Genomic DNA, 9,559 nt, shown 5'->3' on the forward strand with positions numbered 1-9,559 from the left:
TGGCAAAAGGAAATTTCAATCTTCGAACATAGAAATCATCTAGAATGTATGCTTGAATGAAAAATAAAGAAAACAAGCGCTGTCAGAGGACAGCACGCTCGACTAATTGAGTGCTTGACAGTATAACATAAGCCATCATGGGAAAATATTTCAAAATATTCAATAAGGTCAAGGTAATAGTTCATGTATATTTTCAACAATCTATTGAACATTTGTAAAGACATAAAACAAACTAATAAGATTTTTTTCAAGTTTGATCGCAATAGCTTGGGTGGGATGTTTGGACGGTCCTTCAAAAATAAAGTAAATAAATATTTGTTGTTGTTTTAACCATGTTTCAAAGAAAAAAAAATTTTTGGTTGGGTAGGGGGGGGTGAGCGGGGTTATAATGGGGGTATGGTCATTTATTAGACAATCTTTCAAAAATAAAAAATAAAACAAAAATGGGGGAGCGGGGGTGCAGGGATTCTGGGTTGGGGCGTGGGGTATTGTTTTGTTTGGGTGTAGTCCATTGTGGTATTCAGGTAAGTGTTGTATTGTCAAATTATGAATAAAATCTTATCATACATAAAGAAGTTATGGCATTTTAACTAAAATTTATTCTTGTGACCTTGAGAGTCAATGTCACTCAAAGGTCAAGGTCAAATTAAACTTGCCATGTACAGTACCTTCATGGTAGTTCGAAAATATTTGACGTTTGAAAGCAATAGCTTTGATCTTAAGAAGTCAAGTGGATCTAAACACAAAATTTAAAAAAATATTCAGGTACTAAGACAAAAAAGAGCTATAATTCTTACAAAATGCTTGATACAGTTGACTGCTCTTGTTTATAGATTGGGGTCATGTTGGTAAAAAGTTTGCAAAATATGAAAGCAATATGTCAAGGGATATTGAAAATATTTCAGGTGGTACGCAAACTTTTACATAGATTTTTCAATAATATGCATATTCTAAATGGAAAAAGGGCCATAATTCTTACAAAATGCTTGATACAGTTGTCTGCTATTGTTTATAGATTGGGCTCATGTTGGTAAAGAAGTTTGTAAAATATGAAAGCAATAGTTCAAGGGACATTGAACATATTTGAGGTGGTACGCAAACTTTAACATAGATTTATCAATAATATGCATATTCTAAGTGAAAAAGGGCCATTATTCTTACAAAATGCTTGATACAGTTGTCTGCTCTTGTTTAAAGGTTGGGGTCATGATGGTAAAGAAGTATGCAAAATATTAAAGCAATATGTCAAGGGACATAGGAAATATTTGGGGTGGTACGCAAACTTAATCATTAATAATATGCATATTCTAAGTGAAAAAAGGGCCATAATTCATACAAAATGCTTGATACAGTTGTCTGCTCTTGTTTAAAGGTTGGGGTCATGTTGGTAAAGAAGTAAACAAAATATTAAAGCAATATGTCAAGGGACATAGGAAATATTTGGGGTGGTACTCAAACTTTAACATTAATTATATGCATATTCTAAGTGAACAAAGGGCCATAATTCTTACAAAATACTTGATACAGTTGGCTGCTCTTGATTATAGGTTGGGGTCATGTTGGTAAAGAAGTATGCAAAATATGGAAGAAATATGTCAAGGGATATTGAAAATATTTCAGGTGGTACGCAAACTTTTACATAGATTTTTCAATAATATGCATATTCTAAATGGAAAAAGGGCCATAATTCTTACAAATGCTTGATACAGTTGTTTGCTATTGTTTATAGATTGGGGTCATGTTGGTAAAGAAGTTTGTAAAATATGAAAGCAATAGTTCAAGGGACATTGAACATATTTGAGGTGGTACGCAAACTTTAACATAGATTTATCAATAATATGCATATTCTAAGTGAAAAAGGGCCATAATTCTTACAAAATGCTTGATACAGTTGTCTGCTCTTGTTTAAAGGTTGGGGTCATGATGTTTAAGAAGTATGCAAAATATTAAAGCAATATGTCAAGGGACATAGGAAATATTTGGGGTGGTACGCAAACTTAATCATTAATAATATGCATATTCTAAGTGAAAAAAGGGCCATAATTCATACAAAATGCTTGATACAGCTGTCTGCTCTTGTTTATAGGTTGGGGTCATGTTGGTAAAGAAGTAAAAAAAAATATTAAAGCAATATGTCAAGGGACATAGGAAATATTTGGGGTGGTACTCAAACTTTAACATTAATAATATGCATATTCTAAGTGAACAAAGGGCCATAATTCTTACAAAATGGTTGATACAGTTGGCTGCTCTTGATTATAGGTTGGGGTCATGTTGGTAAAAAAGTATGCAAAATATTAAAGCAATATGTCAAGGCACATAAAAAATATTTGGGGTGGTACGCAAACTTTAACATTTGCACGCTCACGCCGACGCAGGGGCGAGTTGGATAGCTCCACTGTATATATTTAATATATAATAGTCGAGCTATAAATGGGGGTCACCATTGAAAACGAAAAGTTCCCGCTTTACATCAAGGTTACCCTCCTTTTCCAGAAACGCCATACTGAATTTGAGATTTTTATATGTGAGCATAAAGATGAGCTAAATGTTCAAAAATTATTATAAATAGATAAAACAAGAGGGCCTGACAGGCCCGAAGTCGCTCACCTGAGATAAAAAGAAATGACCTGTTCTTTGCAGCCCAAGATATCAATGAAACACAATAATGCTCTAACCAAGTTTCATGAAGAATGAACAACAAATGGTCCACTGGCGGCCATGTTTTTTTAACAGACCTGAATAATTTTTGAACACTTCCAAGATATGTCAAAATTTCATGAAGATAATGTGTCTTCTAGACTGTTCACATGTTTTCACTTTATACATATAAAGAAAACTGCCCCACCACCTGGGGCCTATGTTTTTCCACTTATCACGACCATTTTCAAACTCGTCCGAGACATCGACATAGCTAATGTGTTGACAAAATTTCATGATGATTAGGCAAAAAATGTGACTTCTAGAGTGTTCACAAGCTTTTTTACTATATAAATATAAGGAAAAAGACCCCCCTGGCCGCCATGTTTCTTTACCGATCCAAACCATTTTTGAACTCAACTGTCGTATCCAGGTGTGGTATTGCGGTCTCGTTTGCTTACGCAAGTGAACCGGTCATGGGATGGTTACGGGTTATGTTACTTTGTGAGCACTTATGTAATGCGGAAATATTTATTCGACAAACGCTTATTTCCGGTCAGGATGACACCGCTGATTGGTTGTAATTCAATTAACTAAAGGTATTGCCGTTTACTTAAATTATTATTTTATAAACATATTATTCAACAGTAGACAATTTAGAAATGTATCGATGTTATATTTCATTTCATTAATATTGTGTATCATTCATTACCGTTTTATTTTCAATTTTCTGACATCGTTTTAATACATAAAGCCTGAAAATGATTAAATCTTGATAAATGAACTCTGAAAATAAGAAAGGTAAATCTTGACTTTGAAGGTTATTCTGATTCTGATTTCTATCTCCTGAACTTATAATTGAAATTATTTCTTTATTGTTTTCATAGAGTATCCATTTGATATGTGTTAACATATCTTAAATATGATTATATAGAGTGAATTATTATGGAATCTTGTTTTGATATGAAGTTCCCATTTAAATTACATATTTTTTGTTAATTGTTAAAAACATGCATTTAATACTCCTTCTGTGAAATAAAATATATCAAACACCTTAACTGGCTTGTATTACTTACCACTGATATTAAAATTTGGCATATAGCACGGTGAGAGGGTAATTAAGTACATAGGAATCATGATTCTGTCAGTCTGTGGTCATTATCAATTTGTTCAGGGCAACTCTGGCTGATTTCCTAACTGTATCAGACACTACCTGGCTAAGAAAGCTTAGTGGTAAAAAGTTACACGCTGCAATGATCAATATCTGCAGGGACTTTCTCAAAGATGGCTTATCAGTAATAGTTCCCATTATAGATTAATTTGCTACAAAATGATAACAAATGTGACAAAACAATAAGAACAGATTTACACAAGAAATTACAACTTAGCCAAAAATGTCATTATACTAGAAAAAAATGCATTTTGAAGTATTTACCCTTTAAGTGTTTTGAAACCAAGGGGTCTTACAAATTCTAGAGCAGAAGTAAATATAGATTGGGAAACATGACTCAGCAGGTTAAACAATGGAGATAGATACTGCAAAATTGTGTACATGTTGTCTTTCTTTCAGCTATCTCTTAGTTCATAGGCTTACCATAAGTAATAATGACTAAAACAGTTATGTTAATTATAAAAATTCTGTGTTATTAAACATTAAATAATACAGTTAATGGTAAATAATAATGACATAATAAAACCAAACTTTACTACACAGGAAACAAATGTTCTGACCAAAGTTCATGAAGATTAGGCAACTGAATTAAATAAATAAATTTAAAGAGGTTATGAATTAATGGTGTTATTTAATTTTAAGAATCTATAGATTATTGCAAGTTTAATATGCAAAATAGGAAGGATATCAACTTAACATTGTCTTCATTGTAAGAATACATTAAAGCAGCACTTTATAACATAACTAGAGTGTTAACAAGGTTTTACAATAGTCATATATGAAAAAATGCCCCGCCCCCTAGCGGCAATGTTTTTCAACCAACCGGCATCATTTTCGAACTCGTCCAAGATATCATTGGGATGAATGTTCTGACCAAGTTTCATGAAGATCGGACAATAAATGTGGCCTCTAGAGTGTTAACAAGATTTTAATAGAGCCATATATAGCCATATAAGGAAAAATGCCCCGCCCCTTGGCAGCCATGTTTTTCAAGCAAAGGCTACCATTTTTGAAGTCATCCAAGATATCATTTGGACAAATAATATGAGCAAGTTTCATGAAGATTGGAAAATAAATGTGGACTCTAGAGTGTTAACAATGTTTTACTATAGCCATATAAGGTAAAATGCCCCGCCCCTGGCGGCCATGTTTTTCAATCCACCGGCATCATTTTCGAACTCGTCCAAGATGTTATTGGGATTGATCTACTGACCAAATTTCATGAAGATTGGGCAATAAATGTGGTCTCTAGAGTGTTAACAAGATTTTACTATAGCCATCTAAGTAAAAATGCCCCGTCCCTTGGCAGCCATGTTTTTCAAGCAAACGTAACCATTTTCGAACTCATCCAAGATATCATTAAGACCAATCTTCTGACATAATTTCATGAAGATTGGACAATAAATGTGGCCTCTAGAGAGCTAACCAGGCAAATGTTGACGTCGAACATCGGACGACGGACAACGGACGACGGACAAAAGGCGATCACAAAAGCTCACCATGAGCACGTTGTGCTCAGGTGAGCTAAAAAGAGGAAAAGGCTATAATAAACTCATAAAGATATAAACATACATACATCTCATATATCATGTGTGAGATGGAACCTACTCAGTGCAGTAAGATTTGCTAACCTAGTTTGAAATTGCACGTGAAATGCGTCATTCTATAAATAAGACTTGGATATGTTACAGGGAAATAAGGACATTAATAATTAAGTAACAAGGCACATTTAATCATTCAATCAAACACGTTTAAAGGAAAATAGATTTATCAATTTACCAATGACTAGTGATACTAGTGATATTAAACATTAAACTTATTATGACAAACAAAACAAATACATGATTGTCATGGTAGTTCTTTGAAGAACTTTGACAGGTTGGAATAAGCGTCTCCAAAAGACGCTTGGCATTGGTGACCCTGGGCTGACCGTCAGAGTTATTCATTATAAAAAATGTTCTTGATACCATCGCGTTCAAAGATCATTTTAAGATGCATAAGGTTGAGTAAAGAGCCAGCTATAATATTTATGTTGTTGCAGCATTGAACACATGGCTGTAAATAAGAACACTCAGTGACTGCAAGTTCCTAGCTTTTTTACGGGTTGAATTTGAGCCCATAATCTGTCTGCTTTCATTTTCCTCCTGCACAGGTAATCAGCATACAATGTATCACTGAAAAGATAACACCATTGTTCCTTTGAAGTTGATATTTGACTAATACATGTAGTTATAAGCAGGCAGGTTCATAAGAACTTCAATAAGTTTCAGTCGAACAAAATTATGCATAATTGCAAATTGTGTATGAATAATTTTAACCATTTTTATTTATTAAAATAAAAATATTTGGTCTTTTCTTATTTATTTGGCTTCAATAAGCCTTCTCAAAGTTGTTTCTATAAATTGACAACATTTTCTTCATGTAATTTAAAAAAAAACAATCATTTTATTTATTACTTAAAACATTGGTTCTACATTAACAATCACATAAATCAGTGAAATACCTACTTCGTTTCCCTCTTATAAGCCTGTCTGCTATAAAGGAGATAGTTGAAACTTGATGAATGGTCCTTCCCGCATGTATTTCCATTTTCTTTGTGTTCAATTGATCATTGAAACATACAGTGTTGACAAAAAGTAATTAACCGTTCCCGGACCACCAATGTTGTTGATCATTGCTGAAAAGATAATAAATATGCAGCATTTTAATTTGAATAACCATAATACATAATTAAGGTCATCACACAAGTAGCAGTCATTGGCATATCATTTCAGAATAGTAATTTTAGTATTTGGAACATAATATACTTTTGTGTTGTTTGTTTGAGGAAAATTTCATTACTTGGTCATAAAATTCAAATATGCTGTCCTTGATTTCCATGCATTTACAACACAACTTTTTCCTTACATGGCATATTTTCTTTTTCAAAATGAAATTAAATATAAGCTTGATTATGTGGTGAAAATCACTGAAAGGGTGCACTTTTTCTACAAAATCTACTTTACTCAAATTATGAATAATGAAACTGTTATACTTGAAAAAAATGCATAAATTTAACCCGGCCATAATCCATGTACCTTCCTGTTCCAAGCTTTGTGTTGATAGCAAAACAAGGCATTCCTTTCTTGAAAAGTTGAAGACTCTTCTCTACGTGATGGGTTTTGCCGAAAGATAACTCGTTCACATGGCTACAGTCATCACACAAGCATAAATCCACTTTATCCCCTTTTACTGCGCACGAACAATATTAAATTTTGTAAGTGAAACGGATTCTAAACGTTATTCTTCACAGTGGTCAAATTTTCAAGCGTTTGAAATTCGTATATCCAGGAATCGTTTTCTTCATAAATATCAACATTGCCATGCATGCCATTAGTTGACGTTTATCAATAACTCCAGTCACAATAATATGAACTAGAATAACACTTTTATTAATCTTTCTCTTTCAATATAGCAAATTGCTTTTTCTTTAAACGACCCAATCTGTCAGGTACAATGTCGGCCATATGTGTTGTCATTGTATTTAGGTAGCAGATCCTACATTTAGTATTTCATAGCGTTTTTATAGAATATTCGTAGTTTTCCGCACATTCCCGGATAACGTTCGGAGTGACGGATATGTACGAAAGAAGGCGATATTGCACGAAGTTCATTAGAGTGCTAATACCTTAAAAAAATGTATCATAAAAAATTGTTCTTACTGTCTCCGTAGACACTCGTATATTTTCGGCCTAGACGGTCAAGGGAGGAACTAATTCTCGCATGAATATATGCAAACACTAATAAAAACTATGTCGTACCCAATGCTTGGCAATTTTGCTTCAATAATATTTTGACACTGTCATGTTATTTAGTGATGTTCTGTATTTACAATGCGTGTTATTGAGATCTTCGAAGAACTTCTTTGCAGGGACCTTTTTGTTTGTATAGGTTCCTCTTCTTTGATTGCGCATGAATGACCGCCAAGTGGTAAATCGGACTTAAAGGAATTCATTCATTCGTGGATGTTTTGGCAGCCAGCCAATTCTGACTGTCTCAGAAATGTGTATCATTACTATGGCCAGAGACGTAGAAAACAGAGACTGGAAACTGGCTCATATTGTATAATCGGGCGTGCCGAGTTCTCACACGTTACGGGATTACGCGAGACTTGAAGAAAAATATAGACGACGCCATTTTGTTTGCGAAGCGGGTAAAAGCTACAAACTAAAGAGCGAATTTAGAGCGAGTACTTTGTTGACATTGACTGAATATGTTATTTTTAAATTGCTGGGTAATGTCTCCACCAGACCAGTTCAGTTAACAAGCGACATCATTGGAGGTTACGGTAAGAATCGTTAAAAACATTACTGCATTTTTACGCTATTCTCGGAAAACTCACGTTTTGCTCCAATTTCAGTAAACTTGTAACAAATTTAACTAAGAAAATATGACCTGGATATTATTACATTTGATTTTTGTATTAAAGTACTGATTCGGTATAATGAATTCACACATTTTTATAGAGATATTCTGTTAGATAATAAAATTACACCATATTTTATTTACCCCATTTTTCCGATGCATTTCATTTTCAATTGAAACTCCTCATAGTTTAAGGGAATAAAACTTCGAATATAAACTATGGATCACATCATATATGGTATCATTTTAAAGTGCTGATTGGGTTTGATGTCTGCCCATATTTTCATTGTGATATTTCATAAAATAATGAAGTTGTGCAAGTTTTAATATTAACCTATTTTTCACATACTTGCTTTCAGCCATTTTGGATTTCCATAAAAACATGCATATTTCGCATGACCAAAGCTTAAAATGGGTGCATTGCATCATATCATAACGTATTTTTTTCTAAAGTGCTAATTGTAATCTATTAAGTCCCATATATTCATTGTGATATTCCTTGACATAAGACATTAACACCAGATTTAATTTTCCCCATTTTAGGGGTGCACGCTTTAAGCCAAAAGTTTTTTCTATCCAAATTCTTAAAAGTTCTAGCAACTAAAACTGACAAAATGTACTATGGATCATTTATCAATGGTATCATTTTGAAGTGCATACTGAGTTTTAAGGCTGCCCATATTTTGATTTTGATATTCCTTTTAATAATGAAATTATCCAAGTTTTAATTTGTCCTGTTTTTCATATATTTGCATTCATTCGTTTTGATTTTTCGCAAAAACCTGCATATTTTGAGTGACCAAAGTTAACAAAGGGTGCATTTCATCATATCATAACTTATATTTTTAAAGAGTGCTAATTGTAAATTATATAGTCCCACATTTTCAGTGTGATATTCTTTTGCATAAGAAAATTACAACATATTTTATTTACCCCACTTTGCAGGTGACTTCTTTAAGCCAAAAATTGTTTCAATCCAAACTCTTCATAGTTGCAGCGACTAAAACGTCAAATATAAACTATGGATCGCATCAAATATGGTATCATTTAATAATGCCAATCGAGTTTTATGTCTGCCCAATTTTTCATTTTGACATTCCTTTAAAAATGAAATTTATCCTGTTTTTTCAGATATTTGCATACAGCCGTTTCGATTTTCCGCAAAAAACATACATATTTTGAGCGACCAAAGCTAAAAAAGGATGCATTGCTTCATATAATAACTGATATTTTTCTACAGTGCTGATTGTACTTTATTTAGCTCCACAGTTTCATAGTGATATTCCTTTGCTTAAGAAAGTTACACCATATTTTATACACCCCATTTTGCAGATGCATGTTTTA

This window comes from Dreissena polymorpha, chromosome 14 (genome assembly GCF_020536995.1).
Source record: "Dreissena polymorpha isolate Duluth1 chromosome 14, UMN_Dpol_1.0, whole genome shotgun sequence".
In the NCBI taxonomy this organism is placed as follows: Eukaryota; Metazoa; Mollusca; class Bivalvia; order Myida; family Dreissenidae; genus Dreissena; species Dreissena polymorpha.